This window comes from Maylandia zebra, linkage group LG12, assembly GCF_041146795.1.
Source record: "Maylandia zebra isolate NMK-2024a linkage group LG12, Mzebra_GT3a, whole genome shotgun sequence".
Taxonomy (NCBI): domain Eukaryota; kingdom Metazoa; phylum Chordata; class Actinopteri; order Cichliformes; family Cichlidae; genus Maylandia; species Maylandia zebra.
In genome coordinates, this window is record NC_135178.1 from 1,211,641 (window position 1) to 1,234,317 (window position 22,677).

A 22,677-nucleotide genomic window follows, 5' to 3' on the forward strand; every position below is an offset into this window, starting at 1 on the left:
GTAACTTAGTTACATTACTAGTTACTTCTCTCAAAAGTAACTCAGTTACTTCAAGTTACTCGTTACTTTCAAAGTAACTAGTTACTAGGGAAAGTAACTGGTTTTACTCAGAATTCTCTTGTTAATGTGTTGCTCCCATAACTTTGCAGTCTTCTAGCTTGCTTACTTGCCACAGTGCACTGTGCCACCTACCAATAGAAAGAAAAAGATAATGTGCATATTTCCACGAGAGAAATCCCACGCCTGGACCGTCATTGACTGCTGCCATGATTCTAGCCTATGTCACAGCGTCATGTGCGCCTTTTACATCCAACACAAAAACTGCAGTCGTGGTGCTTTCGATTGTACTCAGAACTCTGAAATTCTGCCTTCTGAATAGGAAGATGTAGGTAACACCAGACTGCAGATGAGCTGCATACAGGGCTGGACTGGGACAGAAAATTGTCCTGGGCATTTTGACTAGAGACCGGCCCACCATTATAGGAAAAATCATAAAGCCTTTGAATGAAAATAAACACTGTTGTGACAGTGATGTTCACTGTTCTGATGGTATATATGCATCAATCTATCAATCGTTTGTTGTAAGATTCAGATAATTATTTTTTAAAAGCGAGACATTTTAAATGAGAATAAGAAAGAAAAGTATTTCTTTGTGCCCCCCTCTCCCTGTTAATGCCCTACATGCCCCCCTGGCAACACTTTGCTAGACCCGCCCCTGCACAGTTACCAGCTGTCAGCTACCTAAAAAAGGATCCTGGTGTTATTTGTCTCTCAGAAACAGTTCATAACTTCAACTCATCCATGTCACCTAAAAGGTAAACCTGTTTCTCCATCACAGCTCTGATGATTCAGTAAGGACATCTCCTGCTTTCATCTTCATGTTTCCCTCTCACCAGATAACCAAACCATATCATGACCAGCAGCTTTACAGCTGTGGCTCCAGCAAACATCAGCTGATACTAGAAATTAATATTAAATAAATTCTAACAACAGCTGATCAAGCTTAAACGTGCTGCTGTTGTTTAGCGCGACATCCGCTGGTTTCCTCTTTCGGCGCAAAGTGAGCGATAAACAAACAAGAGAGCTGATCAGCTGATCATTGATCAGTTTCATGATTGAAGTAGAAACGGGAGAGGGAGGGGGAGAGGATGAGAGGAGAGGCAGCTGTGCAGTAAACACAGAATAACTCCAGCTTTGTGCCTTTTTCATTGCAGCTGAATTACGGGACAAACTGTTCCTTTTCACCTCAATAAGAAACGCGTAATATTTTCTCTGAATACCAGACGGGACGGTTGGCAACTCTAATAACTTATGAACAAAATAAAGTTCAACATCATTAACTTCATAGCACCACCCAGCTGTATAGAAACTCCGTCATGCTAGCTAGCACGCAGTACGAAAAAGTCAGAATAACGAAAATAAACTCCACCTAAACTTGGTTTATATCTGACCCAGAGAGACTGCAGGTCATAACTTCTTACCTGAAGTTCAGTTCACACTTGGACCGGCGGCCACCTCGGGTCTCTTTTCCTTCTGCGTCCCCTTTCCTTCATCCACCTGCTGCCTCCACCACTTGCTAATGTTACTGAATCTGTGGAAACTACGCGATGCCACCAAACGAAGTAACGAGTAACGACCCTATCTAAATCCCAGTAACGAGTAACGCGTTCCTGATTTTGGCATAATAACTAGTTACTGTGCTCATTACCGCAATAATAACGTAGTTACTGTAACGCGTTACTTAATAACGCGTTAGTCCGAACACTGGTGATGAATAGTAAGATGTTCTGGCTTTGCGGAGTGCTTTCTTATAAAGCAGCAAACTATTTCTCCAGGCTAAATGATGATCCTCTAAATTTGTGACACGCCATTTCCTCTCCAGATTACGAGTCATCTGCATTAGTGTACGTGTTTGAGAATTATACCACGGAGTCAGGTACTTCTGATTTGAGGCCTTAGTTTTCACAGGAGCTACAGTATCCAGAGTCGTACGCAGCCAAGATGTAATATTATAAACAATATAACTGAGAGAAAAGAGACTTGTGTTTTCTTACAGGGGGATTTATTCGTCCTTCAACATTTATGTGAACCAGTAATGGTTCTTAGACTTGTACACTTACCAACTTGCATTCTAACCTAGAGGCAACCAGGTTTCTGTTCCTCGAGTTTGGACTGGTGCAAACTTAACAACACACACAAGTCTCCATGTCAAACCTTTATACAATAATCACATGTGTAGCTGCATACACAAAGCTTTTATCTGCAGCAGTTATTCACTTGTTCATACTGGTTACTAATAGATCCCTTCCTGGCTCAAGATCAGTTAAGCAATGGGAATATTTCTTGCTTCCCATGTAGGGCTCTACGGTTGCACTGGCGCTCGAACAGCTGGTTGCACCGGTGTGACCTAGGATTTCTTTAGTCGCATGCCAAAATATTTTTTTATGTGAAGGTCACTTGGTGTTCACTCTCTCTGTGGTAGAGTATCACTTCCTGTTCCTGCTCAAACACAGTGGTGTTTCTGAGTAGCTTATCTGCTTAGCAATTTAATTAAAAACTTTTAAATACATTCTTCTTTCATAGTATAATCTTCACGTGCTTCATCCGAAGCACACTTTCTGAGTACTCACTACCTAATTTATAGCCAAAGTATTCACTCACTGTCTCTGTACTGTTTTGCTAGCTTAGCTTAGCTCGTAGCCGACTCGTTAGCACCATGGCTACTTCACCTGTCCCTCCTGCACTTTCTTGCTCATTGTGTCAGATGTTTAGTTACTCCTCGGCCTCCTTTAGCAGTAATGATATCTCTAACAAATGTAGCATATTTGCAGCGCTGGAGGCCAGGATTACTGAATTGTAGACTCGGCTTCGCACCCTTCATTCACCCGTAGCTAGCCAGGCCCCTGTAGCTGGTGCAGCCGAAGATAGCGTAGGCCCCACTAGCTGTTCCCCGGCAGACCCCAAGCAGCTGGGGAAAGAGGGTGGCTGGGTGACGGTGAGGAGGAAGCATAGTCCTAAACAGAAGCCCCAGGTACACCACCAACCTGTTCATGTGTCTAACCGACACACCCGCCGGGGGTCAAACTCTGGTAATTGGTGATTCTGTTCTCAGACATGTGAAGCTAGAGACACCGGCAACCATAGTCAATTGTCTTCCAGGGGCCAGAGCAGGTGACATTGAAGGAAATTTAAAACTGCTGGCTAAGGGTAAACGTAAATTCAGTAAAATCATAATTCACGTCGGCAGTAATGACACCCGGTTACGCCAATCGGAGGTCACTAAAATCACTATTGAATCGGTGTGCAACTTTGCCAAAACAATGTCGGACTCTGTAGTTTTCTCTGGTCCCCTCCCCAATCAGACCAGGAGTGACATGTTTAGCCGCATGTTCTCCTTAAATTGCTGGCTGTCTGAGTGGTGTCCCAGAAACGATGTGTGCTTCATAGATAATTGGCAAACCTTCTGGAGGAAACCTGGTCTTGTTAGGAGAGACTGCATCCATCCCACTTTGGATGGAGCAGCTCTCATTTCTAGAAATATGGACAAATTTATTAAACCCCCCCAAAATATGACTATCCAGAGTTGGGACCAGGAAGCAGAGTTGCAGTCTTACACGCCTCTCTGCAGCTTCTCTCCTCCTGCTACCCCCCAAAAACCCATCTCCATAGAGACTGTGTCAGCTCCCAAACAGAAAAAAAAAAAGAGTTGAAAAACTGTCTAAAGTCTTTCATCTTTAATAAAATGATCAGCGTTCTGCTCTACCAGGTGTAACAATTGAGTTTAACATCCAGGCATCCATGAAAACGGAATTTATGACATTTAACGGAGTTAGAAGTTAGCAGGGAGTTAGCTCGCTAGCTTCTATCTAAATACAATATAGCATGTCCTGACTGCGGGGTTTTGGAAACAGATTCAAACGTACAGCTCTGTTATCACTTCCAGCGTAAATGAAGACAGGAAACTAAACAGCAGTGACGTTTGTAGGGTTACTGAAGTTGGGCTAGCTGGTATATAATGATGTGCTACGTGACCGCTAGCGACACAGCTATGTTAGCATAATATAAACAAGCTAATTTTTTTTCCACTCGATAAAAGTTAACGTGAGTGTTCTCAGTGGTCAGGAACAAATGTAATCGCATGGCGGGATGCTGTAAAAGGACCAAACTTCAGCCAGGAGAACAACTGAGATAATCCATGCACAATACGAGGTTAGTCATTCATATACTGCTGCATGGGCTGGGCTGTAGTTACATCCTAAGGTTTTAAAAACTGAGCTTAAATAAATGATTAGCAGTAATAAAAGCCGAGGGAGGTCAACAGGGATCACTCACTATTTTAGGAGCTTTTTGAGATTAAATAGAAGAAAATACATAACATTAAACATGTTAACAACACAAAAGCCATATTAAACGCAGACTACTTTAGGCCCGGAAGTAGGATTCGTCACGTCATCACTTAACAATCGGATTAATCAACCAAAGACTCAGACAGACTTTTAATTCATTTGAAAGCCTGATGCTTAGCCTCATCCACCCCAGCTGTAAAACTCGGAAAATCAAACTGGCTTCTCTCAAAATGTAAAAGAACCCACCCACCACTTTAATCACACTCTAGATCTTGTTTTAACATATGGCATAGAAACTGAACATTTAACAGTGTTTCTTGAAAACCCTCTCCTATGGAAGAAATATAGTATCATCAGAATTCAAGTATTTTTAGACATTGAATTTATGACACTGAATTTTTATCCTCCAAATTTCCCTGCAAAAATATTCACCTGCAAAAATTCACCTGCAAAAAATTCACCTGCAAAAATTCACCTGCAAAAAATTCACCTGCAAAAAATTCACCTGCCAAAAATTCACCTGCAAAAATTCACCTGCAAAAAATTCACCTGAAAAAAATTCACCTGCAAAAATTCACCTGCAAAAAATTCACCTGCAAAAATTCAACTGCAAAAGTGATGAACTTTAATGACCCAAGCCAGAGCAATCAGCACCAGATCGAGTCGAGTGGCTCTCGGCCAATTAAATTACGCTGTTTGATCACATGACACCGTTAGCCAGCAGTGTGTCTCCTAAAAGAGAGCTGTTTAGAGGTGAGTGATTAAGTTTTTCTCCTAAATAGAGATCATTAAAGAACGCCTAGTCCTACTTAAAATCCCATTTATTTTTATTTTATCATCTACTCGAACTAAGGAAAACGTTTGACTAACTCAAAGACAATTTCCACGCCTCCCCTGCCTGACTGCAGAGGCAGTTTTGAATTTAGGAGCAGCAAGATGGAAGCGGCAAACCCTGGCGATTCTCCGGTAAGTATATTGTTTTTTATCTTCAAGTTTGTCTTTTGAAACGTTAATTTTATTTAAATCCGTTGCTCACGTATAAAGTACACAGACGGGGTCTTTGCTCAACTCGTCTGAGGCGTGTCTCACTAAGCGCTACATGCTAGCATCCTGCTAACCGAGCTACCCTTTACATGCTGTGCTTTAGAAAATAGGATACTCGTTAAAAAATACTCCGCAGATATTGATAGATAGACGAACACTGCAAATATAATGTTGTAAACGAAAACGGCCTTTGGTGAAGGGGTAAAATACACCATGAATAAAGCCATAGATTGAATGGCTGCCATGGTTGCAGAACGGCCTGATTTAATGACAAGAATGGGGAAGAGTGAGGCGAAGTGAACCAAAGCCACAAAACACGGTCAGACAAGGCGGCAAAAGGGCAGTGATCTGTCCGTCAGTATGAAGTTGGTGTGTGCTTTGGTGAACAAAAACTCCAGACCGGTAGCAGGAAGGTGCGAGACTCGTGTTTCACTGGAATAGTGGTGAATTAAAACATCCTTTGTTGGGGACATTTAGGTGTAAATGCATCCATACAGGTGAGACAGAGGCAGACCAGACAGTGAAGAAAACAAGGCAAACATTAGAAATATTAAAACGGAAATATAGGATTAATATAACATACAATTGGGGAAAATGTAAGGAACACAATGTAAATGATATTGTAAAGTCATTAAAACAGCATACTCTGATTAAAAGAAACAGATAATTGGGTAGGATGATGATGATGATGATGATAATAATAATAATAATAATAATAATACTAATAAAATAAAAAAACATGTACAAGATGGGTATGTATACTTGTAGCCAGAACTTAACAACTATAAAGTTGTAGCATGTCAGTACCTTACCCCATCCATTATATCCACACTTTCAGAAAAGGATATGGTCAATATCTTTACAAATACTATCTAAACTTAAACTGGATATCCCCTCTGCTTCTTCTGCTTCTCGTATACACCCTCAGGGTTTGTGATCAGCCAGCGGCTGATATGATCATTAATCCTGTAAAATAATATTCTTTCGGTTTATGAATCTGTTTGCATGGATTTCTTAATCTGTTTCCACTGTTAGCAGAAGTTGTGCATGCAGTTTTGGTGTGCTGCTCTCCAAGACTACAAGCTGCGTTAAAGTTGGAAGTAACTGGCCGATGTTCCACTGTTGAAGATCAGCTGTGCCCATTTGTTGCACATTGTGGGTATGGAGAAGTTGAGGCCCTTGCAGGCTACCCACAATTTCCCCAAACTGAGCGATTATACATCTTCCTTCCATATTTGTATCTTGTGTCACTAAAAATAATTTTATTTAATTTTATACATTGATTAATGACCTGCAGAATCTCCTTATCATATTAAGTGATTCATAATTGTCACTTTATGCTTTCTCCATCTTGAAAGTGATGACATCCTTGCATTACATCCTTTAGGTTCATTTTCTGCAGGCAGGTTTCTGACAGAGAACAGGCAGATTTACACTATAACATGCAGCGTTCTATAGATGGACACATAAAGAAATGAAAAATTACATGTATGTGCTAACTTTCTAAACACTGTTACATTAATGATTAAGTAGATAAAACATTTATGTCAGCCTTGGCTCATAGTTCATTTAAAGACAAGAACTTTGTGTGTGTTTCAGGTCCTGCACTCTCAAAGACTGAATGAACCAGCATTGCAGCCATGGGTCACTGTGAGCATCACAGGGAAGGTTGAAGCCGCCCACTGCAGCTGTAAGGCCGGAGTCACGGAGACCTGCACCCATGTCACTGCTCTTCTGTTTAATGTAGAAGCAACAGTGATCTGTGGCACAAGGACTGTTACAGATGAACCTGCATACTGGGTTTTGCTGGGTAATATGACCAAGATACAGCCAGAGGTTGGCCATAAGATAGACTTATCCTCTTCAGCTGCCCAAAAAAAGGCTCTTGATCAGAACAAACAGACCATCTGTAGTGACAGGTAAAAGGAGCCATCCTCAAAAAAGAAAAATCCCACCTGCTACTGTGGAGGAGTTGTCACTGCTATAATGCCATCATGTTTTATCTAGGGGTCTAGATTTATGCCTATAGTGCACTGCCATGTAAATAATTTGCATTTACTGAATGAGTATCACTGTTCAAAAATTGAATAAAGAAACAAACAAATTTTTGCCTTCTTTTTTTTTTTTTAATTAAAACCACTTTATAGAACATCACATCAGTTACAATGTAGAATCCATGTCACTGGAGAATTTTGATTCAATAAACAGTAAAAAGGTGAGCTGTGAAGACCAAGGACAAGTGCAGCTCACAGGTTTTCTATCCAAGGAATCCCAGAAGATTGCATGGTGTCATTGCCCAGCAGCTGTTCGCAGGACATATGGACTCAACCTCAACAATCCCTCACACTGAGCAGCATGAAGTGACAGTGCAGAGGAAAAACTCCCCTTTAACAAGAAGAAACCTCCAGCAGAACCCGGTTCAGTACCAGCAGCCATCTGGGTTTGGAGGAGAGAGAGAGACACAGAACTACCAAAAGTATATTTTTTTTTATGTGATTGACTGTTGTTGTAATTCAAGCCCTGAGTGTAGAGCAGGTAAGATATAAAGTTGCATCCTAAATTCCATGCTCATGCAGAGTGTTTAGTTTATGACTTTTTCACCTGGTCATTTCTTGATGAACAGATGGTCTTTTAGGGTTGACCAAGCTGGTACCTTGACTCTGTTCTCTGCAAGATGTTGCAAAAAACAAAATCATATGGAGACAATATTGGACACAAAATATATAACAATTTAGTTAAATGTAGCATTAACTCATAAGTCTTGCTAAAGTAAACCTTGTATTCTGATTCATCACAGCAGCAGTTCAGTTGGATGATGTCAGTAACTGCAGCAAGTGTCTTGCTGACTGAATAATTACATCTTGCATAATCTGAAACAAACACATAAAGACAGAAACAATTTATAAATTAACGTTTGATAAAATCTAAGAATTAATCATTTATTAGATACCAATATGAATATGTCTACCATAAAACTTGTGTGGAGCGAAGTTACATTCAATCAAGATGGTCTGGCATGCTACAACTTTGTAGTTGTTAAGTTCTGGCTACAAGTATATATACCCATCTTGTACATGTTCTTTAACATTATTATTATTATCATCATCATCCTACCCAATTATCTGTTTCTTTTAATCAGAGTATGCTGTTTTAATGACTTTACAATATCATTTACATTGTGTTCCTTACATTTTCCCCAATTGTATGTTATATTAATCCTATATTTCCGTTTTAATATTTCTAATGTTTGCCTTGTTTTCTTCACTGTCTGGTCTGCCTCTGTCTCACCTGTATGGATGCATTTACACCTAAATGTCCCCAACAAAGGATGTTTTAATTCACCACTATTCCAGTGAAACACGAGTCTCGCACCTTCCTGCTACCGGTCTGGAGTTTTTGTTCACCAAAGCACACACCAACTTCATACTGACGGACAGATCACTGCCCTTTTGCCGCCTTGTCTGACCGTGTTTTGTGGCTTTGGTTCACTTCGCCTCACTCTTCCCCATTCTTGTCATTAAATCAGGCCGTTCTGCAACCATGGCAGCCATTCAATCTATGGCTTTATTCATGGTGTATTTTACCCCTTCACCAAAGGCCGTTTTCGTTTACAACATTATATTTGCAGTGTTCGTCTATCTATCAATATCTGCGGAGTATTTTTTAACGAGTATCCTATTTTCTAAAGCACAGCATGTAAAGGGTAGCTCGGTTAGCAGGATGCTAGCATGTAGCGCTTAGTGAGACACGCCTCAGACGAGTTGAGCAAAGACCCCGTCTGTGTACTTTATACGTGAGCAACGGATTTAAATAAAATTAACGTTTCAAAAGACAAACTTGAAGATAAAAAACAATATACTTACCGGAGAATCGCCAGGGTTTGCCGCTTCCATTTTGCTGCTCCTAAATTCAAAACTGCCTCTGCAGTCAGGCAGGGGAGGCGTGGAAATTGTCTTTGAGTTAGTCAAACGTTTTCCTTAGTTCGAGTAGATGATAAAATAAAAATAAATGGGATTTTAAGTAGGACTAGGCGTTCTGTAATGATCTCTATTTAGGAGAAAAACTTAATCACTCACCTCTAAACAGCTCTCTTTTAGGAGACACACTGCTGGCTAACGGTGTCATGTGATCAAACAGCGTAATTTAATTGGCCGAGAGCCACTCGACTCGATCTGGTGCTGATTGCTCTGGCTTGGGTCATTAAAGTTCATCACTTTTGCAGTTGAATTTTTGCAGGTGAATTTTTGCAAGTGAATTTTTTGCAGGTGAATTTTTGCAGGTGAATTTTTGGCAGGTGAATTTTTTTCAGGTGAATTTTTGCAGGTGAATTTTTTGCAGGTGAATTTTTGCAGGTGAATTTTTGCAGGTGAATATTTTTGCAGGGAAATTTGGAGGATAAAAATTCAGTGTCATAAATTCAATGTCTAAAAATACTTGAATTCTGATGATACTATATTTCTTCCATACTCTCCTGTCTGATCATTTCCTGATTACATTTACAATAATTGATTACACAGCAGTGGAGAGTAGACTTTATCACAGTAGATGTCTTTCTGAAAGCGCTGTAACTAAGTTTAAGAATATAATCCACCCGCTGTTATCATCTTCAATGCCCTGTACCAACATAGAGCAGTTTCAGTCAGGTTGCAGAGCTCATCACAGCACAGAAACAGCTTTAGTGAAGGTTACAAATGATCTTCTTATGGCCTCTGACAGTGGACTCATCTCTGTGCTTGTCCTGCTAGACCTTAGTGCAGCGTTCGATACTGTCGACCATAATATCCTATTAGAGCGATTAGAACATGCTGTAGGTATTACAGGTACTGCACTGCAGTGGTTTGTATCATATCTATCTAATAGACTCCAGTTTGTGCATGTAAATGGAGAGTCCTCTTCACACACTGAGGTTAATATGGAGTTCCACAGGGTTCAGTGCTAGGACCAATTCTGTTTACATTATACATGCTTCCCTTAGGCAGCATCATTAGAAGACATAGCATACATTTACACTGCTATGCAGATGACACCCAGCTCTATCTGTGCATGAAGCCAGATAACACACACCAATGAGTTAAACTGCAGGAATGTCTTAAAGACATAAAGACCTGGATGGCCGCTAACTTTCTGCTTCTTAATTCAGATCAAACTGAGGTTATTGTACTCGGCCCTGAAAAGCTTAGAAATATGGTATCTAAGCAGATTCTTCCTCTGGATGGCATTACCTTGGCCTCCAGTAACGCTGTGAGGAACCTTGGAGTCATTTTTGACCAGGACATGTCCTTCAACGCACATATTAAACAAATATGTAAGACTGCTTTCTAGTGCTGTTCGATATAACAATATATATCGGATGACGATATAAAAACGTCTATCGTTTCATTTTACGCTATCGTTTGTTTCGTGGTGTTGCAAAATAAACTGTTTACGCCAATATTTTTTCATCGTTTTGATGATCATTGTAGTGGCTATATTAATTTCCTAAAGTTCTCTCTTTCTCTTATATTTAATATAACCACACTACAAGGTGGTTTGGGAAAATAAATTAAAAGTATTTAGCTGAAGTGTATTTTTTTTATGTTAGTTCTTTTTTTTAAACTTGTAGTTCTAAATTGGAAGATTATTGTGATATTGAAATATTTTTTTATTTTTTCATCGCTCAAAATAAGCGTAACGCTCGCGGAAGCCGGTGTACCCGCCGAAACGCCATGCATTTATCGAGACTTTCAACCCCAGGTAGGCCAATTATGGATCTTCGGATCCACATTATGTCAGCAGCTCCACTGTGAGCTATGTTAAAAACAAACACCGCTCACGCCTCACAGACGACATCTTACAGTCCTGCGTAAAGATGAAAGTGACTTCGTACAGCCCCGATCTGCAGACACTGTGCGCAGAGGTTCAGGAGCAGAAGTCCCGTTGTAAACATATCACGAAAGACCCGATGGTGTTTGCATGAACACGCTTTTCAGCATCTCTTTATTGACCACTTTTCACACACGGTTGCTGTACGCATACAGCCAGCTGTAGCTTTTCAGCTCACAGCCCGACATATACCAACAACAGCATAGAGAGCACAGACGCTCAGGTGCGTCCGCCTCCCCTGCAGCGGCGCTGCAGACCACGCCCCGCCACAGACATTAACCAGGTAAAATACATATTTAGGCAGAATTTTGCAAATATCTATTTTTTTTAGCAGCATAGTGCTTTTTTTCCAATTATTTTTTAAAAGTCAGGTCAAGGCTCCAAAAGCCCAAAGGCGATATGAGGGTGGCGGCTCACAACAGTTTTTGTTTCCTGGATCCTTTTAGTTCAGCTGGGTGTCTTTCCTTTTGTTATATTTCTTTAGGAGTTCAAAATGTGTTCATTACATAAATAACATGTCATTTTCTCTGTAGCATTTCATGGATTTCATAAGCAACACACTTTAGTTGTTCACACAAAGCATACAAGTAAAAAACAATATATACAGTGCAAGGGGGTAGATTTGGTTTTGGCGTTGGTGGGGACGGACGATTCAACCATCGAACCCTGTTTCTTTTTTTCCCTTTTTGTCTTTGCTTCTTGATTTAAAAAAAAGGAGAAATATACTTGCCTACATATGCTATTCTACATGCTTTTAAACCATTTAAAATTACAATTCATAGTTTTACATGTGAATTATATAATGTTAAATTACTATTAAACAAATGACTGACTAAGTGTTTTAGGCTTTAGTTTACTTCAGCCATATTCCATATAAATCAGGTATCATACAAACATAAAAATAGCTTCAAATACAGTCATGACAATAAAAGAATATGACTTCAAGGACTTAACAACATTACTTCAGTTACACCAACATCTCTGATACATTAGCACTAAGGGGACACTGAATGCAGTACCTGCGTTTTATCCTCAGATTACAATTATTCTGTGCTTGATGTGCCTCACCTTTGGGCCTGGCTCTTCCCCTCTGACTGCACTGGGACATATTGCCACCTGATAAAATAACACATTGATTTGTGCCATATAAAAGTGAGACATGTCAATTCAGATTCTTTGTCAAACATACACTAATGAATCAATTTACATCAGCAGCCTAACAATTGTCATGATAATAAATACTAGTTAATCTATAGCACCAAATCATCAGCCAGTCACCTGTGAGCTCGCCTCTTCACCTCTGTCTGAGCTACAACATGGCAGAGCTGCCTCTGTCACCTGATGAATAACAGTGAGACATTCCACATACATGCAGTCACACATGTGCTTCAAATACAGTCATGAACCAACAAGTCATCATCCAATTTCACCTGTGACCTTCTGTCACCATTGCTCTCTGAGCTTTGGGTTGGTTGAAATATTTGCATATCATGATGACATTTTATCTCAAAAATGAACCCTATGAATACGTCAGTGCGATTAGGATGAAATTATTGTGTCACCAACATTTTAACATTAAACATATAATTCTAACAGCCTCTGTAAACTAATATCCGGGCTGCTCGAGGCTGACGTTTTCTGACAGTTTCAATCAAAATGAGAAACGCTGCTCTGAGACTGAGAGAACTAATAGTGCTGCCTGTTATGCAGTTAGTTTCCCAAACACGTTATTCATGGTTACATACAGTTTCAGACTGATGTGGGCCAAAGCCTAGCACAGCCTGTAACGTTATTGTGACACATTTTATGAGTGAACTTGGCTTTAAGTGACTTACAGGTTTCTTTGAAAAACACTTTCTTATATCCAGGTTCTTCCTCTTTGCTGCCGTCCTCCTCTCCTCCTTGCAGCGCAGGTTTGCCGCTGCTGAAACTAAACAGAGCTCCCTGAAAGGCTCAGCCAATCACATTGGCCATATTTGTCACATGATGTAGGACTCCAGTAGAGAACGTAATTTAACTCTTTCTGCACCGCTGGGTGAATGAGACGCTGACAGATCGTTTTTTTCTTGATTTTCTTTATTCGAAGAGATCAAATTATTGGTGGGGACAATTCAATAATCGCAGGATATTGGTGGGGACATGTCCCTTCCGTCCACGCCAAGTCTACGCCCTTGATACAGTGTTATCTTCATTTTAGATGTCAAAAAGTATTTGCGGCTCCCAGTGTTTACCTTTGCGTGGAAACCGGGTCCAAATGCTGACCCCTGTCCTAGAGTATTTAAAAGTAGAATGGGAGGCAGAGCCTTCAGTTTTCAGGCCCCTCTTCTGTGGAACCAGCTTCCAGTTTGGATTCGGGAGACAGACACTCTCTACTTTCAAGATCAGGCTTCAAACTTTCCTTTTTGCTAAAGCATATAGTTAGGGCTGGACCAGGTGACCCTGAATCCTCCCTTAGTTATGCTGCAATAGACGTAGGCTGCCGGGGATTCCCATGATGCATTGAGTTTTTCCTTTCCAGTCACCTTTCTCACTCACTATGTGTTAACAGACCTCTCTGCATTGAATCATATCTGTTATTAACCTCTGTCTCTCTTCCACAGCATGTCTTTATCCTGTCTTCCTTCTCTCACCCCAACCAATCACAGCAGATGGCCCCGCCCCTCCCTGAGCCTGGTTCTACCGGAGGTTTCTTCCTGTTAAAAGGGAGTTTTTCCTTCCCACTGTCACCAAAGTGCTTGCTCATAGGGGGTCATGTGATTGTTGGGTTTATGTCTGTGTGTATTATTGTAGGGTCGACCTTACAATGTAAAGCTCCTTGAGGCGACTGTTGTTGTGATTTGGCGCTGTATAAATACAATTGAATTGAATTGAATTACAGCAGTGTAACTGAGACCACAGGGCACAGAACTACTAACTCTGAAAGAAGTACAGTAAGCAGCGCACTGTGTGAAGTCATGTATGTAAACTTCAAGTTTAGCCTTTTGATGGTTGTCAGGATGAGTTTTAGAGCCTGTTAACCCAGAGTCACCCCAACTGATCCATTATGGTCAATTCTGATACCAAAAAATGACTTGAGATCAGGAGAGCAGCTGACCCTGCTGTTAGGAATTTGAGGCTCGTCTTACTTGATTTCTGGTTCTGCTGCTTCTGTGCTGAGCTCTCATTACCAATGCAGCTCAGGCTGTTTCCTCTACACCGTGACAGGGAAGCAGCTGAGGCTTTATTTAACCCTTCTGTTATGTTGTGGGTCCAACTGACTGTTTTGATATTTGAAAAACATTTTTAAAAATGGTTCAAATTGCTTTTTTAACATGAAACTTATTTTGCTTTGCTAAAAAAGTGTGATCAACATATAAATGGTCCATCTGACATATCTTTAACCCTGCAGGTTCATATTACATAGATACGGTTCGAGTCAGTTTGACCTGGCAGTCAAAGTGGAGGCTAACGGGGTGAGCCATATTTCACTTCAAACACACAACTGACTTACTGACCTCATGTGTAAAGTGATGTTATGACGTTTGATGGGAACCTTTTCTGCTCTCCGGCCAGCTCCAACCACACTGAATGTACACTCAGCAGGAAATGAGCAGAGTACATAAGGACTCTGCAGCCTGTCAGTTTATTACCAAACGGGCAGCAGAAGTAAAAAGCTGAGAGCCCAGCAGGCTCTGGAGCTTTGATCACAGGGTGGGAGATTCGTCTGAGGAGGATGTGGCTGAAGAACATCTTGAAGTCTCAGGATTCAGATTATGAACCAAATGAGGAAACTGCTGTTCATATCTAGGGATGGGTATCGTTTAGGTTTTATCCGATACCGGTGCCAAATCGGTACTTTTGAAACGGTGCCGGTGCTCAAACGGTGCTCAAACCGGTGCTTAAAGAATGGAGAACACAAAATTGGTCCAAAAACCTCTCATGTTCAGCTGTTTTTGTAAAAAGATAACAATGTTAGCCTTTTCTGCAGCTATGGGGCATATATGGTATCACTCTTGGCTGGAAGCAGTGCTTAAACAATGGAAAAAACACAAACTTTGTCTAAAAACCTCTCATGTTTAGCTGTTTTCCACTTTTTCTTTGGTCATTTTAGCCTTTTTGTCCAGGGTGAAGGGAGTATCTGCCATCAAACAGGAAGACAGCCGCATGTAGCTATGATGATGTTTGCTAGTTCACCTTACATGCATTAATGTAATAACGTGGTTAGCCTACTCAACGTAAATTACACACGAACAACATTAAGCTACTCACGCAGAGAAGAACGGCTGCTGCTGCATCATCATCCTCATCATTTCTGCTACACTGGCAGGGCTAGGGGCCAGGACTCTCCTCTTCGTGTTTTTGGGGGATGTTGCTAACTCCGGGTCCGATAACAGGCACCACACCCGCAGTAGATGTGCTCGGTGTGAGGTCTCGCAGCAAGCTATCAAATACGGTGCATTTCTCGGCTTTAAAAAAATGCTATGCGTCGCCAGGTGTTTCATCAGATTTGAGGTGTTACCTCCTTTGACAGTATCACAGTATCAGCTTAAAGCACTTGTTGCTGCTGAGTTTGCATCTTTTGCTGTGAAGTACAGCCAGACTTTTGACCGCTTCGCCTTGGGCATTTTTAATCTGTAGCTCTGCTCTAAAAGAACGTACGTACCTGGCCCCGCCTACTATCCTCGGAAACGTAAAATGATTGGCTAGAAGTGTATCACAGCTCAGGAAAAAAAAGCACTGAAATAAAGCACCGAAATGTGCGCTGCTTTTCGGTCTGGTTACTACCGTTTATGTCAGAACCGGTGCCATCATGGCACCGGACACCGGTACCCATCCCTATTCATATCCCTCCAAGGACAACAATATTATCAAAAAATGGTTAAATATTGTGATCTTCATCCTGAGATACACATCAGCCAAAAGTGCACGAAACACAATAACAAACGGTGCCAAGTCCCACTAGTGTGGCAGTGACTCGTGTGACAGAGCTCGGTACAGAAAGTCATTCTGAAAACAGCTAATCTGAAGAGACGGTGTATCTGAAGGAGAACTGACAGGATGCATGTTTGCGAGTCCTGGCTGGGTCTGTGAGTCAGCAGCCAGTCTGTGGGATGCAGAACACGTCTCTGGAGACTTTGTATTTTCTCTCAGTAATCTGATTTGAAAATTGAGATACGAATGTTCAACACGCTTACAGCTATTATTACTACATTTTAGAAAAGTCAATATCATGGAAAACATTCTGTTTTGTATGCAGGACTTTTCAATGTACATTAAAAATGTTTAAATACTCATTTTTTTTATGAAAAAACGAGTTATATATCAGCATTGAACCATGATCTGTGAGCTACATTGCATTAAATATTGATTGAAATGTTAGTAATGGATTAATCATGACATATAAACACTGTTTATGGGAATATTTGGGTGTCTGACACTTTTGGACGACTAACAATGACGTGTGTCAAACTGACCCACACATATCATTGTTGTACCTGAGAACAGGAGGGTCAGCAGAAGTACAGTACTTGTGTTAAAAAATCTGAAATCTTGAACAAGCGTGCAGGCTGTGAAATGTACTCACAGTCAGAAAGTGAAAAGCAGCTTTTCTGAAGATGTTTCTACTACTTTGTCCAAAGCTAACTGAGCCTTGTGCTACTAATAATAAGAACAAAATAATATATTTAGTGCATTAGTACAACATTAGTTGTAGTGAATCAATCAGTTTCTGCTGTGAGCTTCAATGTGAGCCGTCGTCCTGCTCTAACCTGCAGTGTTTTCATGCACCCTGTAAATAACACACAGTTTGTACACACTTCAGGTTCATATGACATTTTGCATCATATACTGATCCAGTATATAGTATATTAAAGGTCGCTCTCATGTAAGCTTTAGATTTCAGATCGCATTGAACAGCCCTCGCCTTCAAACCGAACCGCTCTCCCTCCCACCCCTTCCTGTATTTCTCCTTTCAAAAACACTTCTGGATTGTTCTGCCCCACTTTAACTCTTAGTACAGCGCTACAAATGATGCATAAATTAAATGTTTTTTCATCATTTTGACGGCACGCACTGATGTGAAATAAAACCTGCCTCAAACTTCTTAAAAGAAAAATAACAAGCTTGTTCTGATAATCTGACGTAGAACAGATACTGGAGTCTTTATGCTGATGTGCTGATTGATGCATCAGACCAGAACTTAAAGATCCTGTTTCCTGATCCATGTTTTATTACCGGCTGTGGAAATCGTGTATGTCACTGTTCTCTCTGCTACTGCTAAATAATGTTTTCTGTATATCCACAAACAGCACATATCCACAGACCGCACATGTCCACAGACCGCATATATCCACAGACCGCACATGTCCACAGACCTCATATATCCACAGACCGCACATGTCCACAGACTGCATATATCCACAGACCACATATATCCACAGACCGCACATGTCCACAGACAGCATATATCCACAGACCACATATATCCACAGACCGCACATGTCCACAGACAGCATATATCCACAGACCGCACATGTCCACAGACCTCATATATCCACAGACCGCACATGTCCACAGACCGCATATATCCACAGACCACATATATCCACTGACCGCACATGTCCACAGACAGCATATATCCACAGACCGCACATGTCCACAGACCGCATATATCCACAGACCGCACATGTCCACAGACAGCATATATCCACAGACCGCACATGTCCACAGACAGCATATATCCACAGACCGCACATGTCCACAGACCGCATATATCCACAGACCGCACATGTCCACAGACAGCATATATCCACAGACCGCACATGTCCACAGACCGCATATATCCACAGACCGCACATGTCCACAGACAGCACATATCCACAGACCGCACATGTCCACAGACCGCATATATCCACAGACCGCACATGTCCACAGACCGCATATATCCACAGACCGCACATGTCCACAGACAGCATATATCCACAGACCGCACATGTCCACAGACCGCATATATCCACAGACCGCATATATCCACAGACCGCACATGTCCACAGACAGCATATATCCACAGACCGCATATATCCACAGACCGCACATGTCCACAGACCGCATATATCCACAGACCGCACATGTCCACAGACAGCACATGTCCACAGACCGCACATGTCCACAGACCGCATATATCCACAGACCTCACATGTCCACAGACAGCACATGTCCACAGACCGCACATGTCCACAGACCGCATATATCCACAGACCGCACATGTCCACAGATCTCATATATCCACAGACCGCACATGTCCACAGACCGCATATATCCACAGACCGCACATGTCCACAGATCTCATATATCCACAGACCGCACATGTCCACAGACCGCATATATCCACAGACAGCACATGTCCACAGACAGCACATGTCCACAGACCGCACATGTCCACAGACAGCATATATCCACAGACCTCATATATCCACAGACCTCACATATCCACTTTCACCTGCATACACAGTTTCTTGGTAAATCGATGTCTCCTTGGCCTGGTTCCTTCTTATCTGTGTGTTTATGTGTAAAAACCACATCCAGTCTAGCCTACGCTCTCCCAACAATATACAAATGCTTGTCCCCTGAGTCAGAACACAATTAAAAAACAACAACATTTAAATATGGCTGTGTTTCTGGAATAATCCACAGAATAAACTGAAATGGTCAGAAATAGTTACAATGTGGGACTTTAGTTGTATTTATATGAGTGAGAGAAAAGCTCCTCTGGTTAGTGTGACTGCTTATAATGTCATTGTTGCATATTATTCCTGTGTCTGTGTGGAATATTGCATTTGTTATATTGTTATGTATCGTATTTATGTGCTGCCCTCTTGGAAACTTTGATCTGGATAAATAAAGGACAACAATAAAAATAACAGAAGATTCTATGCACTGTTACCAAGTACTTGTATTTTGTTACTTTCGACCTCTGTTACGACACAGTTCAATTTCAATTCACAGCAAGTACAGCTGTCTCAAGGCGTTTACATACAGACACACACAAAGTCACTCTAATTTGGAACCTGGGAAAAACATCCATATTATCTGCAGTATCAGTACCAGGACCAGGTATTGCAGAGTATTTGTGTTTTTTTTCCTAGTGAAGCCCACGATGTGTCCTCTCATACATCAGTGAGACATCAGAGACATGAGACATGTAGCAGTGAAATGTGTTTGGATGGTTTCGTATACAACATGTTCATAATCATACTGTACATATTTCACATGCTCTGTTCAACTAAGTACTTGTGTGGCTCGTGAGGGTGGTAGGCTGTGAATGTTGGATGGCAGTCTCTACACTGAAAAGAAATCACATTACTTCTTAATGAGGTCATTTTAAAGCTGGAGCCAAAAGAGCTTGAAAGCAACAGTGAATGGAGCTGAGAGAGCAGAGAGAACTTTAAGGAATCACTCGGTGTGTCTGACAGACTGATGGTCGGTAAACACATCAGAGACATTCACGCTTTGTGCTTTTAAATTATAAATTCAAGAAGAAGAAAAACAACACACACACACACACACAAGGTGCTGTTGTTGAGGTTATATAGTTTAACCTTCTGCTGACATGTATCTAGATACACTACTACTACTACTACTACTACTAATAATAATAATAATAATAATAATAACAATAACAATAATAACAATAACAATAATAATGCATTAACACCAAACTTTTTCTAAAGAAAACGTTGCTGGTCAGATTGGTTGGTTATGATTAGTTAGTATCTGAAAGTCTTCAGTAACGTGACTTATTTAGTTCACAGCTGTCCGTATAATGCGTAATAAAGTGAAGCGCTCAGACGGTCCAGAGCTGTGCAGCCAAGCGGATACTGCTGATGCTCGCTATTTTCCAGCGTGTCCCTATTCTGTGAAAGCGACACACTCGCAAAGGCTCAGTCACTGCTGTGTTACCGTCCACGTCTCTAAACGCGTACTCAGTGCGAAGATAACGCAGAGCTACTGTACCTGCGGGCTACACCATGTTCCTCTAAGGCTTCCACTTCCAGCTCGAACAATCCTCCGTGTTTTCAGCGGGTTTTTTCCTTTTTAAAGAGAGATGAAAGGCGCGCTTCACAGAGCGCCTGTGTGCAGGAATAAAGTGGCGCAAAGCTTCTGAAGAAAAGCGGCTCCAAACTTCAGAAGTCCCGATATCCTCTCCGGGAACACCGAGGAAAAAAAACACAGAGACAAAGTCAAACTTCAGCCTGCTGAGCCACAGTCACGGGTGGTTTGGGTTCGGGTTGAACTGTCACTCGGCCGCCCCACTCCCCACTGCACACGGAGGGTGGAGTCACGTCCAGATTTGTTGAGGTGGTTCTTTTGCGCCCAGCTCCTCCCCCCGTGGGCTCCCCAACACTACGTGTTGTGATGTGCTGTCCATCACATCGTGTGATAACTCTACAGTAGTAATAATACTATGGTCTGTCAAACTGACCTCCCAACTCTCCCAACTTGAACTTGTTACAACATGAAGCAGGAATTAGCAGATGTTAGCATGCTGCTCGGTGTTTCCACTCTGGCTGTCTCCAAGTTCAAATGGAACCAGCCGTACTGTATACGTGACTGTGCTTATTCATCCTGGTTACTATGATGCCACACACATGGACATCTCTCTAACATTGTAACCTTTGTTCTTCACCTCCTTTAGTGCACTGGTAGACCCGGGCTTTCTTCTTCTCAAACAGCACACTCTCACATATATATTCAACATACAACCATGTTAAAATCATTTACAGGACCCTACAGAGTACAGAAAAGTACAAAAAACACCTTAATGCATCCTTGGGATAAGGCGATATAGGTGGCCTGTGTTGCATCTCAAATGATGCATTTCATGTCAGTACAATTAGAAAAAAGACTTGAAATCATACGAGTTGTTGGAAGGGTTGCCAGGCGAAGCCTCTTCTGTCTAAAGTCAGTGTGGTAGCACAGCTTAGGTTTGCAAAGCTGCAAAATGAACAACAAAACACTTAGAACAATATCCTTCAGACAGACGATACCAAAGTGAAGACGTCTGGCGGCGTGCAGAGGACCACTTTTAAATATCACCACAAACTGTGAAGCACAGTGGTGGAGGCTTGGTGATCTGGGCACCTTTCAATCACTGAGTGGAGCATGAAGTGTGGACCATCTGTCAAATGTGCGTCCATCTGTCTGACAGTTAAAGCTTGGCTCTAATTGGGTCGTGCAACAGGACGATGATCCCAAGCACAGCTGAAAAAGAAAAGAGTCAAGCTGCTGCAAAGGCCCATTCCAGACCTCAGCCCCACTGAAACACTTTGGTGGGACCTTCAGAGAGAGCACAAATGTCCATAACTGAATACCCACACAGAGCACTGAACTGGGGCAATGTTATAAAGAAAGCCAAAATGTTGGGGACTGATAAAGTCATACAGTAAATGATTAGTTCAACTGAAGGTGCTTCCACCGGGCCATCAAGGTGGGTGATTGGTGTCCTCAGGTAAACACATGGCTCTGCAGCAGTCAGCCTAGATTGAGCCCCATGAGTTCTACCAGTTGTGCCCTTTCATTTCACTTAGCAGTGCCTTTCTTGTTTTATGCTTATTGATACTAAGACGTGTCTGGTGCACGTCATCATTATTTAGTAGGACCTGCTGTTCCAACATGTAGAACAATAGGTCATATATGGTGACGTATCAACCCTGCCTCTGGTTCCAAGCTCCTACTGAGTTTATTAAGGCGGCCATCTTTTTAACATGTTGCAGTGCTTTGCATTTTCCTTTTTTTGGCACAAACAAGCCCCTGAAAATAATCACTGGTCACTGTCGGACTGCATTCATCCAATCACATTTACTTTCATTATTATTAGTTACCACTATTCCTCGGTCTTCATTACACTATGTTAGCACCACCAGGTAGCACACTATGTTTCAGCTAGCCAGACTTCACTAACCCTTCAAACACTCTGTCTTTATTTATGTCTGAAGTGATAGCAGAGCTGTTTTAGTCTCTGATGTCTGAACATGGTATGTCCTCTTCAGATGGAAACTGCTTTATGAGTGTTTGCTATTAAATGTATTTGAAAAATGGGGTTAAAGACTGCAGCTGTTCATCTGGATGAAGAGTTTTCATGACTCATCCAGGTGACTCTCAGCTGACTGCAGGTTTACACAACAGTACATTTGGTTATTGACTGAAACTAGCACCACTGATGAACAATGGACTGGGAGGTCAGTACCAGGGCCACTGATATGCCACACCCACACAGATGATGTGGACAAGTGGGTGAAAAGAAGTGACAGACAACACATTCAAGAATTCACAGAGAGTTGGGGAATGGCTGCAATCACAGCATGTAAGATGGTGACAGATGTACCTTTAGGCCCCTCCTCCATTCAGAGATGGTCTTTCCCTTTTCACGTAAATGGCCTCCTTGACT

The 22,677-nt window shown here is 41.6% G+C and overlaps 1 protein-coding gene across 1 annotated transcript in view; it reads right to left on the minus strand.

The window, feature by feature from the left end:
* pdzd2 (PDZ domain containing 2) overlaps positions 1-20,569 on the minus strand; it is a 96,608-nt gene extending 76,039 nt beyond the window's left edge. Inside the window, exon 1 of the mRNA XM_024799117.2 lies at positions 20,244-20,569. The gene's annotated coding sequence lies outside the window, so the exon portion shown is untranslated. The remainder of the gene's footprint in view (positions 1-20,243) is intronic.
* Positions 20,570-22,677: the final 2,108 nt, after the last annotated feature.